Here is a 19972-nt window from a genome sequence, read left to right as displayed (position 1 = left end):
CTTTTATCCATTTCTGCAGTCACACAATCAATCAGTAACTGAACTGGGTTCCATACTGTCACAAAAACAAATTAACCGAAAAAGCCTCAAAAACAAAAATGCAAAACAAATAGCAAAAACAAAAGCACCAAACTTAATCCATTCCAGAAGCCCGCTTGACTTCCGAAATGTTTGAAAACCAAGGCGCAGCTTCTGATTGGTGCAGGTGCCCCGGAAACAATTGCCAACCGCCGCATTGGATGTTCGGTTTCCAAAAAATGTTTGAAAACCAAAACACTGACTTCCAGGTTTTCAGCTTTTGAGAACCAAGGCGTTTCAGAACAGAGGTACCACTGTACTGTGTACAGTTCTGGTCAGCTCACCTGGAAAAGGAGATTGCAAAGTTGGAAAAGGCCTAGAAAAGGGATGAAGCAATTCCCCCATGTGAAAGGTCGCAGCATTTGGGACTTTTGGGGGGGGGTGTTGGGGGGGAGGCAAGCAAGAGATGACATGGCAGAAGTTCATAAAATAATGCCTGGAGTAGAGTGAGTGGGTAGAGAAATGTTCTTCTCCCTTTCTCACAATGCTGGAACTTTCAGACACCCACGAAGCTGAATGTTGGAAGATCCAGGGCAGATAAAACAAAGAGCTTCTTCATGCAGTGCATAAACTGTGGAACTCCATGCCACAGGAGAAAGTGGTGGCTACCAACCTGGGTGGTTTAGAAAGGGGATTGGTCAAATTCATGGAGGAGGAGGTGGCTATTGATGGCTCCTTTCATGCGAAAGTCTGGACTGGATGAATCGCAAGCCGGAATTAAGACTGCCAGAAGAAATATCAACAACCTCAGATATGCAGATGACACAACTTTGATGGCAGAAAGTGAGGAGGAACTAAAGAACCTGAAGCTCAACATCAAAAAAACGAAGATCATGGCCACTGGGCCCATCACCTCCTGGCAAATAGAAGGGGAAGAAATTGAGGCAGTGAGAGATTTTACTTTCTTGGGCTCCATGATCACTGCAGGTGGTGACAGCAACCACAAAATTAAAAGACGCTTGCTTCTTTTAAAAGACGACAGCATCTTAAAAAGCAGAGACATCACCTTGATGACAAAGGTCCGTATACTTCAAGATATGGTTTTCCCAGTAGTGATGTATGGAAGTGAGAGCTGGACCATAAAGAAGGCTGATCGCCGAAGAATGGATGCTTTTGAATTCTGGTGCTGGAGGAGACTCTTGAGAGTCCCATGGACTGCAAGAAGATCAAACCTCTCCATTCTGAAGGAAATCAGCCCTGAGTGCTCACTAGAAGGACAGATCCTGAAGCTGAGGCTCCAATACTTTGGCCACCTCAGGAGAAGTGAAGACTCCCTGGAAAAGACCCTGATGTTGGGAAAGATGGAGGGCACAAGGAGAAGGGGACGACAGAGGACAAGATGGCAGTGTTCTCGAAGCTACCAGCATGAGTCTGACCAAACTGGGGGAGGCAGTGGAAGACAGGAGGGCCTGGCGTGCTCTGGTCCAGGGGGTCACGAAGTTCTCCGTATGTTCTTATGCGTATCAATGACGCTGTTCCCAATGAGGTCCTTTTTTCTGACAGGCGGATCCCATAAGTCCGTTTACACAGCTCCTTGGCTTGGCATGACGTTCGTTCCCCTGACAATGGAATCTGATGAGAAGCAATTACAAAATGCAAGGCCTCTGTTCTCCCAGGCATAGGCAGCTGGGAGGAGGAGGAGGAGGAAGAAGAAGAAGAAGAAGACGGGGAAGGACACAGAGTGAAATGTCTAAAGAGCTGGCAGTTTTTCTTTTCAAAACCCAATCTGGCAAACACCAGCCAAATGCCTCATTCCGGAACGAAGGCGGCAGAGAAGCAGCTGGTCTCCTCCGATAAGCTTTGCCAAATCAACGTTTCAGAAAGAAGGCGCTTGATGGAGCGGCTGTCTCGGGATTTGAAGGAGCAAAGCGTTAAAATTCCCCCAGGGACTGAAAAGCACCAGAAAAAGGCATTTATGGAAAACTGAAGCGGCTGAGTCTTGCATCCCCCTGCCTCTCTCCCAAACAAGAGGCTGTGGTGTACACAGGGGTCAAAGGTTGTTGGTCCTCCAAGAATGACCTGAAGTCTCCAAGTTGGCCCTTCCAGGTCCCAGGCAGGGATGGATTTAGGTCCGATGAGGCCCTGATCTACTGAAGGCAATGGGGCCCTTTCTATGTCCAGCTGTCCTTTGCCAACAACAAATTGTCACTGTTTTTTGTGTTGAATATATGCTAGATGGAGGATGCAGGTGGCGCTATGGGTTAAACCACAGACTTGCCGATCAGAAGGTCGGCGGTTTGAATCCCCATGACGGGGTGAGCTCCCGTTGCACGGTCCCTGCTCCTGCCAACCTAGCAGTTCGAAAGCACACCGGTGCAAGTAGATAAATAGGTACCGCTGCGGCAGGAAGGTAAACGGCGTTTCCGTGCGCTGTTCTGGTTCACCAGAAGCGGCTTAGTCATGCTGGCCACATGACCCGGAGGCTGGAGCCAATAAAGCGAGATGAGCACCGCAACCCCAGAGTCGTCTGCGACTGGACCTAACGGTCAGGGGTCCCTTTACCTTTACCTATATGGTAATTGATGGACCTAATAGGTATCTCAAGCCATTTGCACAACTAAACTGCAACTAAAATATTATACTCCTTTTTTTCACATGGTCTACTCCCTCCCCTGCCCACCCCCTAATATCCTTAAGAAGGACTCTTCTCCAGTAGTAGCTGGAAGTGGGGAGACAGAAAAAAGTCCCCCTTTCCGTCCACTCTTCAGTTTTAACCTGAAATATTAGGCGCAGTACTGGGCCCAGAGCTCAGAAACTGCTCGCGCTAATGAAATTCCCTGTCGCAAAATGTGCCTGGACGCATGGACTCCTCCAATGGAGTCTCCATTTCACTGTCAAAGAGCTCTTACTGTCAAAAAGTTTTTTTTGTATGTATAGTGAGAATCTCCTTTCTTTTTTTAAAATATATTTTTATTAATTTAAAATAAATACATTTATGAAAAACAGATGTACATACAAGTAAACAAACATACAATCAAACGAACAAATAACAGAAATATCAAATCAACCACCACACTATAAGAAGATTAATATAATTATCATCATATATACTCCTGGTATTGAACACAATTATAAAATTTATAGAAAAGAAATTTAAAACTGACTTCAAATTAATCTCACTGTACTTTGTCTATCCATTACTTTACACCACACAGTTACATATTTCGTATATGATTTCTTTTTACCTCCCTACAAACTTATACAATACAGGGATCAGTCTAATTCCACCAAGATGTTTCCTTTTATTCCATAGTTTTCTAAATATTCTTTAATGACGGAATCTCCTTGTAACTTTGCAAACCACCACATTTAGGGAGGCTTTTAATGTTTGATGCATTATGGTGTTTTAATGTTTTGTTGGAAGCAGCCCAGAGTGGCTGGGGAAGCCCAGCCAGATGGGAGGGGTATAAATAATAAAATATTATTATTATTATTATTATTATTATTATTATTATTTCCAGACCGGAGAAACCAACAGCTCCTGTGCCGTAGGAAGTATTCTGGTGGGCGAGGCTGGACAAAGGGGGCAGGACTTGGGCGAGTGGCCCACCCCCTCTGACTCGGCCCCCCTAAAACTTTTCCACCACTTCAGATCTTCCCTCTTCCATTTCTCTATTTGGCCTCCCGGCAAGGGAGCATCACAGCAGCGAACATTTCTGTGGCTTAGGTTCTCTAAACAGGGGCGCTGGGGAGGGCGAAGGCTCCTTTGGCAGACAGGAGGGGTGACGTCAAGTCTCCGTTTCCACCCTCCCCGGGGGGGCTAAACAGACAGGGCATTCCTGGAGGGGGGGGGGAAATGGCCTCCATTTCTACTCCCATCATCCGGAGACGCCTTTGATTCTGCAGTGCCCTTGTCTGGCTGTTCCCATTACAGTGGCACCTCGGGTTAAGTACTTAATCCGTTCCGGAGGTCCGTTCTTAACCTGAAACTGTTCTTAACCTGAAGCACCACTTTAGCTAATGGGAACTCCCGCTGCCGCCGCTGCGCAATTTCTGTTCTCATCCTGAAGCAAAGTTCTGAACCCGAGGTACTATTCCTGGGTTAGTCTGTAACCTGAAGCGTATGTAACCTGAAGCGTCTGTAACCCAAGGTACCACTGAATTCTGCCTTTTCCCTGCTCTCCCCCTTCACTGGCATTGGGGTCCCAAACTATAAAGGGAGATGGAAAGAGACACTCCAAGGAGGGGAAAAAATATCGCACTGTATTGGAGGGCCAAGAGACATACACCCTGTGGAGACAGATTTAGGTTTGATGAGGCCCTCAGCTCCTGAAGGTAATGGGGCCCTTTATATGTCCAGCTGTCCTTTGTCCACAACAGATGGTCTCTGTTTTTTGGGTTGAATATATGCTAGATGGTCATTGATGGACCTCATAGGTATCTCAAGCCATGTGCCGTGCAACCAGTCCATGCAGAATGTAGGGACCCAATGTATAGGTATGTATATGTACTGTATATGTATATGTATGTATGTATATGTAAAGGGACCCCTGACCATCAGGTCCAGCCGTGACCAACTCTGGGGTTGCGGCGCTCATCTTGCTTTATTGGCCGAGGGAGCCGGCGTACAGCTTCCGGGTCATGTGGCCAGCATGACTAAGCCGCTTCTGGTGAACCAGAGCAGCGCACGGAAACGCTGTTTAGCTTCCCGCTGGAGCGGTAGCTATTTATCTACTTGCACTTTGACATGCTTTCGAACTGCTAGGTTGGCAGGAGCAGGGACCGAGCAATGGGAGCTCACCCCGTCATGGGGATTTGAACAGTTGACCTTCCGATCAGCAAGCCCTAGGCTCTGTGGTTTAACCCACAGCGCCACCCACATCCCACTAACCCCAGCTGTCCTTTGTCAACAACAAATGGCCGCTGTTTTTTGTGTTGAATATATGCTATATGGTAATTGATGGACCTAATAGGTATCTCAAGCCATTGGCACATGTTGCCATGCAAGCAGTCCATGCAGAATGTGGGCACTCTATATATAGAAAGGAGCAAACCAGGGATATTTTAGGGAGCAGGCTAGCAGGCGGAGCCCATGACTTACATCCTAGGAGCCTACACAACACAAAACACGGTTGCTGGATGTAGATTTTATTTTATTTGTTTTTTATCTTATATTTTTGAAGGACAGATCGTGAAGCTGAGGCTCCAATACTTTGGCCACCTCATGAGAAGAGAAGACTCCCTGGAAAAGACCCTGATGCTGGGAAAGATGGAGGGCACAAGGAGAAGGGGACGACAGAGGACGAGATGGTTAGACAGTGTTCTCAAAGCTACAAACATGAATCTGACCAAACTGCGGGTGGCAGTGGAAGACAGGAGGGCCTGGCGTGCTCTGGTCCAGGGGGTCACGAAGAGTCGGACACGACTGAACGACTAAACAACAACAACATCTTATATTTTGGAAATGTACATCCACGGTTTTTTCCCCTTTACATTTTTGGGGGGCCCGCAAGAGAGCGGGGCCCTAAGCTAGAGCTTGTTTAGCTTATATGTAAATCCGGCACTGACACCCAGTCTCTCGCAGTCACTGAAGCTGACCTCTGAACGGAGGCTGGCTGCTCAGGGAAGCTCCCAGACATTCAGTATTTGGGGGGGTGGGGATTCAATCACACAGCACCCCACCTTCTGCAATGCAGGAATCACAGATAAATCGCCAGCCTATACAGGCTGTGCAAGGAAAGCTCTTTTCACACTGTTGCGCAACCAAGCCACAACCCCAACATTGGATTTTTTTACAATAGGGGTAAGGAAATTGTCCCGAGAAGCATGGGATAACCCCAGTGAAGGCTGACGGCACCTAGACCCTGGTGTTGGGATGCCTGTGCGGAGCCTAGGAGGTCACAGGGGCGGAGCCTAGGAAGCGATACCCAAAAAATAGTGGGCAATTCTGCAGCCACCCTTAGCAAACTACAGCTCCCAGAATTCTCTGGGGGAAGCCAGGACAGTTTAACGTGGCATTGTAGAAGTTTCTATTTATGGTGTGTATGTGGAATTAAAAAGGAAGGCGGAAGACAGGCAGAGAGAGAGAGAGAGAGAGAGAGAGAGGAAGGAAGGAAGGAAGGAAGGAAGGAAGGAGAGGAAGGAAGGAAGGAAGGAAGGAAGGAAGGAAGGAGGGGATGGAGTGGTAAAGGAGGACACTCACTATAAAAAAGAGACCGTGTCGTTAGAGTAGAGTGGTACCTCGGTTTACGAACTTAATCAGTTCCGTTCTTAAACCGAAACCGTTCTTAAACCGAGGTGCGCTTTCCCTAATGAGGCCTCCCGCCGCCATTCAGATTCCGTTCTCAGACCGAGGTCAAGTACAGTGGTACCTCTGGATGCGAACGGGATCTGTTCCTGAGCGACTGGACTTAACTATCAGGGGTCCTTTACCTTTCTTTTTTTTTAGACGCTGCCAAAGATTTCCATGCCTAAGGGTTTGCAATCTGACGATGAGAACCCACCTGGAGCCCTGCTCAGATGCCAACTCTGGGTCCTATCCTGGCCGCTGCATCCTTATGCGCAGGAACCTATGACTCTGCCTGAGCCAGACCCATTCAGTGCTACCAACACCCAAAATCAGAAACGTTTGCTATTGCTTATTTCCCAAAATTAATGTGGTTGAATTTTATTTTATTTTTTAAAGACACCAATGTGGTTATCTTGACAAAAGAATCGGATCTTGGCAGCATGGATAGGAACTCAATGGAAAACAGCCACAGATCTTACACTGAACGCTTGGGTCCCACTCACTTATAATGGAGAAAACTATGTATAATTTGAGATTTCGACAGGAACTATTTGGCATTCCTTTATGACATCATTTTCAAGACACGGCTGGCAAATCTGGAAAGATCCTTGACAATCTGGCAACGTTGATAGTCTTAACTTGGTCTTTGCTGTTTTAGCCCACTCATTCTGCGTGCCTCCTTTATAGTTTTGCTCGTCACCTTTTAATTTTCGTTTGCCACACACCGGCGGCTCTTCCCAAACCACCTTCTCCCCCCCCCCCCAATCCAATCTCCAAAATCACAGCGGCGGCTGTGCCCCACTGCCATCTCCTCTGCCAGCCCTCTCCGCAGCTGCCCTGAATTTTCTGGGGAAGCGGGAAGCAGAAAGCAACGTATATAGTTCGTGCCATCATTGCTGAAACGAAAGGAAAGGCTTTGAAACCCAAGAAATTCCATTTCCTTCCGAGTCCAGTCATAGCGGAGGCAGATTGACCTGAGATGAACCAGGACCTTTTTGGAACACACAGAAAACCCTCGGGGCAAGGCAGGCTTCAAGGAGCCAAGTCTTGTTTTAGGCCAACTGCATCCCTACAGAGAGGCAGTGTGGTGTAGCAGTTAGTGTCTCAGACTAGGACCTGGTCAGGGTTCAATTCCTGCCCGCCCAGCTATGAAGCTCGCTTGATATGACCTTGGCTGGAGGCTGCCCCTTAGCCTAACCCGCCTCGCAGAGTTGTTGTGGCGGTGATATGAGGACTGGGATCTGGGTTCGAATCTCCACCTGGCCACGATGCTCACTGGGTGGGGTCCAGTTGCTGCTTCTCAACCCCACCAACCTACCTACCTCACGCGGTTGTTTTGGGAATAAAATGAGGAGGGGGAGAGCCACAGGCCTTGGAGGATAGTGTAGGATACAAATGCAAATGATAATACAGTGGTACCTCGGGTTACATACGCTTCAGGTTACATACGCTTCAGGTTACAGACTCCACTAACCCAGAAATATTACCTCGGGTTAAGAACTTTGCTCCAGGATGAGAACAGAAATCGTGCTCTGGCGGCAGCGGGAGGCCCCATTAGCTATAATAATAATAATAATAATAATAATAATAATAATAATAATTTATACCCCGCCCATCTGGCTGGGTTTCCCCAGCCACTCTGGGCGGCTTCCAACTGAATATTAAAAACAATACAGCATTAGACATTAAAAACTTCCCTAAGGAGGGCTGCCTTCAGTTGTCTTTTAAAAGTAAAATAGTTGTTTATTGCCTTGATATCTGCTGGGAGGGCGTTCCACAGGGAAGGCGCCACTACCGAGAAGGCCCTCTGCCTGGTGCTAAAGTGGTGCTTCAGGTTAAGAACAGTTTCAGGTTAAGAACGGACCTCCAGAACGAATTAAGTTCTTAACACGAAGTACCACTGTACAGTGGTGCCTCGCAAGACGAAATTAATTCCTTCCGCGAGTCTCTTCGTCTAGCGGTTTTTTCGTCTTGCGAAGCAACCCTATTAGCGGCTTAGTGGATTAGCGCTATTAGCGGTTTAGCGGCTATTAGCGGCTATTAAAGGCTTAAGGGATTAGCGGATTAGCTGCTAAAAGGCTATTAGCGGTTTAGCGGCTTAGAAAAAGGGGGTGGGGAGCGGAAAAAAATCTCAAGACTCGCAAGACATTTTCGTCTTGCGAAGCAAGCCCATAGGGAAATTCGTCCTGCGAAGCGCATTGAAAAACGGAAAACCCTTTCGTCTAGCGGGTTTTCCGTCTTGCGAGGCATTCGTCTTGCGGGGTACCACTGTATTGTCAAGAATGTCCAGAATGTATTGTCAAGAATGTCCGGGCCGCAATCGCAGAGTCCATTTTGTGCCTGTGCAGAGTGTGTTTTCTCTCGCCGCAAAGTAACTGCAGCTGGTTGCAGCTGGATGAGTGGGGGAATCTGAATTCCAAGCCCAGCGCTCTAGCCGTTACAACACACTGGCTCTCGATCCTTTCAGCTCCTTGCAATGCCTTCCCAGCACCTAGGGTAAAGATAAAGGGCCCCTGACCGTTAGGTCCAGTCGTGGACGACCCTGGGGTTGCGGGGCTCATCTCACTTTATTGGCCGAGGGAGCCGGCGTACAGCTTCTGGGTCATGTGGCCAGCATGATTAAGCCGCTTCTGGCGAACCAGAACAGCGCACGGAAACGCCGTTTACCTTCCCGCCGGAGCAGTACCTATTTATCTACTTGCACTTTGACGTGCTTTCGAACTGCTAGGTTGGCAGGAGCAGGGACCCAGCAACGGGAGCTCACCCCATCGCGGGGATTCGAACCGCCGACCTTCTGATCGGCCAGTCCTAGGCTCTGTGGTTTAACCCACAGTGCCATTCCCAGCACCACCACCCCCCAAAAAAACCTCCAGAGGTTTTGCACACCTTTTACAACCCTTTTTCTCTCTGCACTCCCCCTTCCTTGGCTCCAGAAATGTCTTCCTCTCCTCTTTCACGTCCAAATCAGCCCCTCCAAACCCAGTCCTATAAAATTCAATCGCTTTTCCAACGCAAGGCCCCGACCCCATTCTGCCAGAAAGAGCGCCTGACCGCTGGCCAGCCCCCTGTTCGCAATTTGCTCCTCCATATCCCACACACTCGCTACACAAAAACCGACATACGACTCCCTTTCTCTCTCCATTGAAAAACCGAGCATTGCATTCCACGCCCAGCTCCCGGAACAGATATTCCCCCCTTTCTTTTCCCCACTCTCCCAACCGAAGACCTCCCTGCTCTCTGCATTCAGCCGCAGAACGGATCCCAGACACGCTTTTTAGGGTGCTAGATCTCGCAGCCCCCACACTCGCTCGCCTGCGCTGTTAAAAACACAACAACGGCCCAGCAAGCCTCACAGATCCACAGGGACTTTCCTAGGAAGGATTCCTGGAGGGGGAGCCGAGCCAAGCCTCCCACTTCCTGTAGGAAGCCCAAGAACAACACCAAAAAGCAAATTACGCAATGTGCACCTAAACTCTGCCCATGCACAAAGTTCAAAATGTGAGAAGGTTTGCTGACGCGGCGCTTGGTGGTTTGGCCCACCAGGCTTTGCCAACCTGGCAGGCACCCTCCAAATATTTTGGACTACAACTCCCATCAGCCGCTATCAGGGCTGATGGGAGTTGTAGTCCCGAACATCTGGAAGAGTCCAGTTGGCGAAGCCTGACTGACGTGTGTGTGTGTGAGAGAGAGAGAGACAGAGAGAGAGAGATCACACTTGTTCCTTTTGGTCTGGTCTTTCTTTAACCCTGATTTTCGTAGGATTGCAGAGTTGCAAGGGACCCCCAAAGGTCATCCATTCTAACCCCGTGGCATTGCAGGGATCACAGCTGAAGACTCCCCCAGGGACAGCCATCTAGGCTCTGTTTAAAGACCTCCAAGGAAGGAAAGCCCACCAGAGAAGGTGGGGCGTGCGGAGGGCATCCCTTTGCACTAACACTCCCCCCCCCTTTGAAGTAAACAGCGGTTTACTCCAAAGTAACTGCCCTATGGGAAATGGAGAGCCGTGTGACCCAGCATAATCTGCAGCCGGGGAAGGGTGGTAGCTCAATGGTAGAGCCGGCACCTTCCATGGAGAAGGTCCTGAGTTCAAATCCTGGAAAAACTCCTGCTGGAAACCCCAGAGAGCTGCTGCCAGTCTGTGCAGGTAATACACAGCTGGATGGGCCAAGGGCCTAACTCTGTACAAAGCAGCTTCCAGAAAGGGTTGGAGCTCCATGGCAGAGTGTCTGCTTTGCATGCAGAATGGTCCCGGGTTCTAGTCTCAACGGCTGCGACTCCTGTATTGCAGGGGGTTGGACTAGATGACCCCTGGGGTCCCATCCAAGTGCAAAATCCCACCATCTCCAAAGGGAGGCTGGGAGAGACTACCTGCCTGAAAGCCTGGAGAGCCGGGGCTGCCAGTCAGTGCTGCCTGTATGGAGCCAGAATGGACCAACGAACGATCGGACTCATTCTGCCGCAGGTTCTTCTGTTCCTAACTGGTACCCAAGATAAAAATGGTGCTCTTTTATTCTGGATTAATGCTCCCAGGGTGTGGGGTGTGAAAGATGGGTGCTTTGGTTCCGTAGGTAAAGGTAAAGGGACCCCTGACCATTAGGTCCAGTCGTGACCGACTCTGGGGTTGCGGCGCTCATCTTGCTCTATGGGCCGAGGGAGCCGGCGTACAGCTTCCAGGTCATGTGGCCAGCATGACTGAGCCGCTTCTGGCGAACCAGAGCAGAGCACGGAAACGCCGTTTACCTTCCCGCTGGAGCGGTACCTATTTATCTACTTGCACTTTGATGTGCTTCTGAACTGCTAGGTTGGCAGGAGCTGGGACCGAGCAACGGGAGCTCACCCCGTCACGGGGATTCGAACCGCCGACCTTCTGATCAGCAAGTCCTAGGCTCTGTGGTTTAACCCACAGCACCACCCGCATCCCTTTGGTTCCGCAGAGACAAGCATAAAACATGCCTCAGAGACCCACCCTGCAACTGGGCATTTTGAGAGCAAAAACCTGCCTTTTCCCACCCCTGTTGATGGAGACATCAGCTGGACAGTTCCGCTGCCCAGCCCTTACTTGAAACTAACGAGCTTCAATTAGTTCAACTGAGTTTCCTTGTGGGAAAGATGCTCAGTGTTGAAGCATCGGGGTGGAGCATAGGAGTCACTGAAGCAGAAGGCGACCCAACCCAAAGAGTGGCGACGGCAGCAGCGGTTCTTGCAAAAGAACAGCAACTGGAATCAGGTGAGCAACACAGAGCTGTAAGGTTGGGAGGGGCCCTCCAGCGGTCATCTAGCCCAACCCGCTGCAAGGCAGGAATCTCAGCTAAAGAATCCCTGATGAACATCCAAGCTCTGTTTAAAAACCGCCAGCGAAAGAGCGCCCACCACCTCCGAGGACGTAAGTCCGAGTGCCAGCAGCTCCTGCCCTCAGAAAGTCGTTCCTAAAGTTTAGCCGGAATCTCGAAATTCGAACCCACCGCCTCAGGCCCTCCCTTCCGGAGCAGCAAAAAAAAGCAAGCCTGCCCTCCAAAACCTCTTCCTTTGGTGCCTTAGCCCCACAACCTGCTTTTCGGTACCAAAGCTCCTCTCTGGGGAAACGGCAAGGGTGCCTCTGAACATGCACAGAGCGCCCAACTCCTCTTAACACCAGCGGCGGGCTGATGAAAGCCAGGCCCCCAGAAATGCGTGACCAAAGTTTATGAGAGGAGAGGGGAGCGTGACTTCGAGGCGCAGCGGAGGGGAGGATTCCTGGCACCAGAACTTTAAAAGGCCATGCTGGGGATTAAAGAGGTCCGCCCCACAGAAGCCTGTGTGCCGGGGAGGAGGCGCCGTTCCTGCGAGGCAGTGTCCCTCAGTTCAAAGGCAGGCCAGTTATTCATCACATTTACGCCCAGCGTGTTTTACAATCCTGCCTTGCATTCTTCCCGGGACGCCTGTGCCCCACCGCACCCCACGGCCGCAGATGGAGGAAACCAGGCCCAAGGCCACGTGACGGCTAACCAGCTGCGTGCCTCATAGAGCATGTGCAGAGAGCCCTTGTTTATTTATTGAGTGGCTGCATTTATACCCTTCCAAGGAGCTCGAGGCGGCGGCGTTATGCAAAACCCCACAACAATCCTTCAAGGTTGGCTGAGAGGCAGGGTGTTCCAGGGCCAAGCGAGGCATTTGAACCCTGGTCTCCTAGGTCCTGCCCTAACCACTGCACCACCCTGCCTCTCTCAACCACACCTGAAAGCAAGCCTATGTTTAACCATATGAAACCTCAAAAACTCCCAGCACAAAAGAGCTAGCTCTTTTGTGTTGGAAATTTTTGAGGGTTTTTTTTTTAACAGAAAAATTTGGGTGGGGCGGGCGGGGTGGGGGAGACATAAAGAGGTCCAGCTTAAATCTACCTGGAAGGTACACAGTCTTTGGCCTGAAAGTGCTTTTAATCCACATTAAGCCCCACTGGCTATTACTAAGTGCGCCTGTGAGCAAAAAGCACTCTGGACATGCTCTTGAAAACCCCCTTTGCATTCCAACATTCGCCTCTCTGCCAGGATAGAAAAAAACCCAAACCTTCCAGCAAAGCCAATGGGAGCAAGCTCCCCAGGAAACTCAAGGGGGCTTACTACCGAGTAAGACATCCATGCATGCATTATAGACCCCCCCCCCCACACACAAACACCCCCCGGACCGGGGAACCGCTGTTTCCAAAGCGCATCGACGCGCGACTCACCCTGCCAGATTGTGCCGGAGCCGGAGTCTTCGCGTCTCCCGGTTCTCAGTTCCCAGTCCAAACCATCACCGCTGCCTCTGCCATGCTGGGGATACTGGCCGAGCCCCGCCGGGCGTGGGAAGGAAGGGGAAAGCTCCTGGCTCTCAGATCCAGCTGGTAGAAAGAATAATAATAAAAAAACCGCCTTCCTTTGGCTGCACACACTCGGAGAGGTCTTTCTCGCTTTCTCTCTCTTTCTTTCTCCCCCGCCCCTAGAGCTTGTGGGGAGAGGGGGGTGGGGGCTAAGCCAGACCACCCCCCAAGCCTCCTCTTCCAGATCCCCCACCCCTCCTTTTCTTGCAGATTTCTTGGGGTTTGGGAGATTTCTGGAGAGAGACAAATATAGCCACCCCTCTTTTTTTTGGAGACCAGGCGCGCAACAGATCCCAGCTGGAGAAACTGGGAGATGAAGGTGGGGGGGAGGGAGAAAGGAAGGGGGAGGGGAGAGGGGGTGGAGGGAAGGAGGTGGGGGGGAGAGGAGAACAAGCAAATGAAGGGAGAAGGGGGGGGGGGGAATGTTGCACGGAGAGGGGGGTGGCGAGGGGAGAGGAGGAGGGAAGAAAAAGCCGAGCAAGAAATTCTCTCACACTCACTTCTCCTGGAGAGTTTCCTGTACGCAGACAGATGCGGGAGGGCGGGCTTTTAACTCCTCGCTCCCCAGACTGGCAAAGCTGCTACGTTTTCCTGGTCAAAGACAAAGACAAAAAAAAAGAGATCCCTGGTCGAGTTTTTTTGTTCTTCCACGTGGAAGCTGAACCTTGAACATCCAAACGCGCGGTGCATCCCCCCGGCGCGTAATTCCTTACCAAAATAATATTAGCAATATTTGCTGGTGGTGGTGCTGTAAGTTTGGCTAGAATTGGCACAGAGGCTTCTTTCTCACCCACAAATTTTCTGGTGCTGTAGCTTTGGAAGAAGCGCGGCAAGAGTTTTTCTGAGCATGCACAAAGTGCATTTGAAACTCGTTGGCTGGTGGAACTGTCAGCTTGGCTGGAATTGGCACAGAGGCTTTCCCCCTGCTATGCCACCCATACTTAACTTTCTGGTGCCACAGCTGAGCCCCGGGGTTTTGGAAGAAGGGTAGCGAGGGTTTCCCTGGGCATGCACAAAGTGCACTTAAAACTCATTGGCTGGTGTCGGGTAGGTAGCTGTGCTGGTCTGACGCAGTCGAAAGAAATATCTGGTATCTGAAGAAGTGTGCATGCACACGAAAAGTTTATACCCAGAACAAACTTAGTTGGTCGCTAAGGTGCTACTGGACATTTTTTAAAATTTATTTCGTTGGTTGGTGGTACTGTAAGCTTGGCTGGAATTGGCTCGGAGGGTTTCCACCACCATCGCCACGACTGTTTTCCCTGTGCCACCTGGAACTTGTAAAGAAACATGAGAATTGCTCTGAGCATGTACAAAGTGTTTTTTAAATAATAATAATAATAATAATAATAATAATAATAATAATAATAAAGTTTGCTGGTGGCTAGAACTGCCACAATTATCATTCTGGTGTCGCATCTGAGCCTTGCGACTTGTGAAGAGACATGACAAAGGTTTCTCTGAGCAGCCACAAAGTGCACCTTCCCCAAAACACCAATGTGCACCTTCCTTGTTGAGAAAATGCCAGAGCTTACCCCCACATGTTTGGCATTCAAGGCCAATGTCCCTGAGTCAGAAAAGGCTTCCCACACCCTTTTGCTTGGATAATAAACAGTGACTAGACTACAGACTCTGGAAGCTGCGAAGACATTCCTATGGGTGACTGAGAACTGGTAGCTGCTGGTGAAGAGCGGAACACGCCTTATTTCTCAGCCTCAGGTCTCCAGATGTGGTTGGACTACAAAGCCCATCACCCCCAGCTAGCAGGACCAGTGGTCAGGGATGATGGGAGTTGTAGTCCAACAACATCTGGCGACTCAAGGCTGAGAAAGACTTCCCTGCCATATGGGAAAGCGGGGAGGAGACGTCTAGTTCAAACAAACCGAAAACATTCCTCAGATGCGAGGAACTTAACATTACGCATATAAATCTGCAAATACATTCCAAAGGTCTATTTTTAGGTTTCCGATAGGCCGCACACACCAGTGGGGACGTTGGACTAAATTATGTCAATTTCGTTTTCTATTGGTTTCCAATTTTCCCAGTCTTAAGTTCATTTCCATGTCAGCTTGAAATTTTGCTTTTGATCCTTGCAAAAAAACCAACAACAACCACCAGCATTTTTAGCGTGGATTTTCCCCAAACGGGCACATTTTCGGATGCAATTTTTGCAGCCCATCCTATGGATTATAGCCAATTCGCTTTTACTCAGAGTAGACCCATTGAAATGAATGGAACCAAGTCAGGCATTTTTTTCTCTGTGCCCTCCCCCATATGAGTGTGAGCCTGCAGACACGCAAGTGCATTTTTGCACCTATGTTTTGCGTTGGAGATTCAACATTGCAAAATGTGCTTCGTGTAATGTTTCTGGGAGAGTGCAGATTGGATTTTGTTCAAAAGCTGAACCAAACTTCTCAACTGATGCTCAAGCACACTGAATGATCCAGATCTGCCACATTTGCCACCAAGATGACTCAACCCTGCCTTCCCATTAGTTTCTACTATATTGTTTTATTTATTATTTAATTTATGTCTCATTTTCCTGTTAATTATGTTGTTTCAAAGGGGTATTTTATATTTCATCTTCTCTGCAACTTTTTATTTTGGAGTGCTTTCTTTGATGTATTAATGGAGACCGTGAACTGCTACGAGGTATTTTTTTTTAAAAAAAATATAAAGCAGCATAGGAACGAAATCAACATCAGTCACAACATTTATATACCCCCAGAATGTAAGGGAAATGGTTCAATAAAATAAACACAAGAAATGCCTCCTGGATCAGACCATTCCCCCCCCGCCGTCCAGTTTCTTCTTCTTCTTCTGTGGCAATCCATCTTAGCCAAGTAAGATTGTCTTCCATAAACAATGAGTCTGTAAGCGACCGTGGATGCCAATTCTGGATCCACACGTCCTTCCACAGTGGGGACATTGGTTTCCGGGCGGGAGTTGATCACGGTCTGGATTTGCCAAGCGTGCCTTCCTCTTGGCACGTTTCTCCCTTGCGTCCTGAGTTCGAGTGTCTTCAAAGCCCAGGACACCTTTGGAAAAGGCTGTTCTCCAACTGGAGTGCTCGCAGGCCAGTGTTTCCCAGTTGTTGGTGTTTATTCTACATTTTTTTAGATTTGCCTTGTAGAGTCTTTAAACCTCTTTTGTTGACCACCAACAATATGCTTACCATTTTTAAGTTTGGAATAGAGTAGTTGCTTTGGAAGATGATCATCAGGCATCCGCACAACAAAACAAGTCCAATGAAGTTGATGTTGAAGAATCATTGCTTCAACACTGGTGATCTTTGCAAACTATTCCAAACTTAATGCTGGTGGTCCATAAAATGATCCATAAAATCATAAAATGATCCATAAAATCCATAAAATTAAAGCAATAAACAATGTAGTCACACAATCAATCAATCAGTAGCTGAACTGGGTTCCACACAGTCACAAAAACAAACAAAAAAGAGCCACATAAACAAAAACGCAAAATAAATAGCAAAAACATACAGACACTCAGATCGGAAGTGTGACACTCAAAACAGAGCATGTCCAGCTTCCGAAAAAAGTTTGCAAACCGGAACACTCACTTCCGGGTTTGCAGTGTTTGGGTTCCAAGTTGTTTGAGTCCCAAGGCGTTTGAGAACCAAGGGACCACTTTTCCTCCACCAGCCCGTTGTGTTTTAATTGTAAAGCGCTGGGATCTTAGGATGACGGGCGGGCGATTAATAGTGACAACCACAATAATAAATTCCGCATTTAAAACAGCATTCATAATGCAGGGAACGGCTTCCTCAACCAAGGCCGTGCCAGAACTTGCCTGTGCTCAGGAGACGAGGCACATAGGTATCCCAAAACACATCTCTTTCCCCTGTTTCAGTTTCAAACCCCGAGCTGTTGGCATGGGGGCTTTCAATGCCATTTGCATTGGCACTTGGCTGATGCCAACTCTCTGGAAAAACCAGATGGGACCTCTCTCCCGTTCCAGGAGGGAAGCAGGTTGCGACAGACAGACCCTCCAAGAGAAGTTTTTAAAAATGTCTAATGTATTATTAACTTTTTATCTATGTTGGAAGCTGCCCAGAGTGGCTGGGGCAAGCCGGTCAGATGGGTGGGGTACCAATAATAAAATGATTATTGTTGTTGTTGTTTAGTCGTGTCCGACTCTTCGTGACCCCCTGGACCAGCTGTGTTCCAGTTTGCATGTTGTTCTGGGAAGCGTGAATCAGGTTTTTCATTAAAACACAAACTGAAATTCTCCGTCCATCCACACCTGTAATGCAGAGACTGTTGTTGTTTAGTCGTGTCTGACTCTTGGTGACCCCCTGGACCAGAGCATGCCAGGCACTCCTGTCTTCCACTGCCTCCCGCAGTTTGGTCAAACTCATGCTGGTAGCTTCGAGAACACTGTCCAGCCATCTGGTCCTCTGTCGCCCCCTTCTCCTTGTGCCCTCCATCTTTCCCAACATCAGGGTCTTTTCCAGGGAGTCTTCTCTTCTCATGAGGTGGCCAAAGTCTTGGAGCCTCAGCTTCAGGATCTGTCCTTCCAGTGAGCCCTCAGGGCTGATTTCCTTCAGAATGGAGAGGTTTGATCTTCTTGCAGTCCATGGGACTCTCAAGAGTCTCCTCCAGCACCAGAATTCAAAAGCATCCATTCTTTGGTGATCGGCCTTCTTTATGGTCCAGCTCTGACTTCCATACATCACTACTGGGAAAACCATGGCTTTAACTACACGGACCTTTGTTGGCAAGGTTATGTCTCTGATTTTAAAGATGCTAAAATGATTATTATGATTATGGAATAGGATGTCCCTGTTTTCATCAGATAAATGTTGGAGTGCACGGGCAAAACAGAGTAAAAGGACCCAGGATGAGGGGGTGGGGGCAGTAGAGTCCAGTGGTCAGAGCAGTTGTGCCAAGAGAAAGATGGCAACACAGCAGCTTCCTTAAGGCCCTGAAATATACTCGGAGTCGAGAGTGGATTTCATGTTCTTTATTCAGCTCATAGTGGTGAGGAGGAAAAATGGAAGTTCCCCCAGAATGTCTGCCTTATATACGTTATTTACACAATGGGCCCCACGTGATTGGTTAATTCCCGGATTCTCCTGTAGGCCAATCAGGTTGCGGGTTCCCTTCCACCTGGAGCTGGATTGGGTGGCTCCTGTGGTCCAATCAGACTGCTGCATTCTGGATCCTATTCAACAGGCCTCTTTCAGGACAGGTGCAGATTGTTGGATCTGGGCCTAAGCACCATACATTTAAAGCAGCGTTCTTCCACCTCGGGTCTCCAAATGTTGTTGGACTACAACTCCCATGGTCCATGACCATCGCCTAAGCTGCTTGGGGATTATGGGAGTTGTAGTCCAACAAACAATTTGGGGACACAAGGTTATTTTTTATTTTATTTCGTGAAATTTATGTGCACCGCTTGAGTGTAAAAACACACACACACCCCTTTAAAGCTGTCGAAGGTAAAAGGTAAAGGTAAAGGTACCCCTGCCCGTACGGGCCAGTCTTGACAGACTCTAGGGTTGTGCGCCCATCTCACTCAAGAGGCCGGGGGCCAGCGCTGTCCAGAGACACTTCCGGGTCACGTGGCCAGCGTGACATCGCTGCTCTGGTGAGCCAGCACAGCACACGGAACGCCATTTACCTTCCCGCTGGTAAGCGGTCCCTATTTATCTACTTGCACCCGGGGGTGCTTTCGAACTGCTAGGTTGGCAGGCGCTGGGACCAAACAGCGGGAGCGCACCCCGCCGCGGGGATTCGAACCGCCGACCTTTCGATCGGCTAGCCCTAGGCGCTGAGGCTTTTACCCACAGCGCCACCCGCGTCCCTTAAAGCTGTCGAAGGACATGGCTTTAAATCACACCGAAAAATCAACTCCCCTGCCCCAAACCAAGATTCCTGGGAACTGTAGCGGATCCCCACAATTCCCTCCACACCCTAAGCAAACTACGGTTTCCAGAATTGCTTTTGTGCTTTCATTGTGCTCCAAATGCACGGTGAGTTAGAGTCTCTCCACCGTTCCCGAGAGCCAAAGCAAAGTTTGGCCAGCGATGACTCTGGCACGTACCCCCAAGGCCTCTGCAAGGCGACGGATGAGACAGGCCTCCGCGGCAGCAGGAGCAGTAAATAGGATCCAGATGGACGAGGGAATGTGCGGCTCGCTCGCTTGCCCGCACACGCAAGCGTTGCGTGGGAGAAAAGCGAGATCGCTCGTAAACGGAGGCAAGGCAAGCGAAAGAGAAAGGAAGCAGAGAACGGAGACAAGGACTCAGGAAGGAAGAAGGAAAACAGCCCTTTCTTATTCTATATAATTAGCATTCCCATCTCGCCTCCTTCTCAAAAAGCAGAGACATCCCTTGACGACAAAGATCCATATAGTTAAAGCTGTGGTTTTCCCAGTAGTGATGTATGGAAGTGAGAGCTGGACCACAAAGAAGGCTGATCACCGAAGAATGGATGCTTTGGAATTCTGGTGCTGGAGGAGACTAAACGTCCTCAGTCCAGTATCCCTGAAGGAGCGTCTCCACCCCCATCGTCCAGCCCGGACACTGAGGTCCAGCGCCGAGGGCCTTCTAGTGGTTCCTTCCCTGCGAGAAGCTAAGTTACAGGGAACCAGGCAGAGGGCCTTCTTGGTGGTGGCGCCCGCCCTGTGGAACGCCCTCCCACCAGATGTCAAAGAGAAAGACAACTACCAGATTTTTAGAAGACATCTGAAGGCATAGGGAAGCTTTTAACGCTTAATAGGTTATTGTATTTTAGTGTTTTGTTGGAAGCCGCCCAGAGTGGCTGGGGAAACCCAGCCAGATGGGCAGGGTATAAATAATAAATTAT

At 49.2% G+C, this 19972-nt stretch overlaps 1 protein-coding gene across 1 annotated transcript in view; it reads right to left on the bottom strand.

The window, feature by feature from the left end:
- Nucleotides 1-13465, bottom strand: part of PLEKHG2 (pleckstrin homology and RhoGEF domain containing G2) — a 76822-nt gene extending 63357 nt beyond the window's left edge. The window contains exon 1 of the mRNA XM_083454696.1: nucleotides 13011-13465. The gene's annotated coding sequence lies outside the window, so the exon portion shown is untranslated. The remainder of the gene's footprint in view (nucleotides 1-13010) is intronic.
- Nucleotides 13466-19972: the final 6507 nt, after the last annotated feature.

This window comes from Podarcis tiliguerta (genome assembly GCF_965153285.1).
Source record: "Podarcis tiliguerta genome assembly, chromosome: 8".
Classification (NCBI taxonomy): Eukaryota; Metazoa; Chordata; class Lepidosauria; order Squamata; family Lacertidae; genus Podarcis; species Podarcis tiliguerta.
The sequence above is the reverse complement of the archived record's forward strand: the minus strand, read 5'-3'. Positions and strand labels throughout refer to the sequence as shown.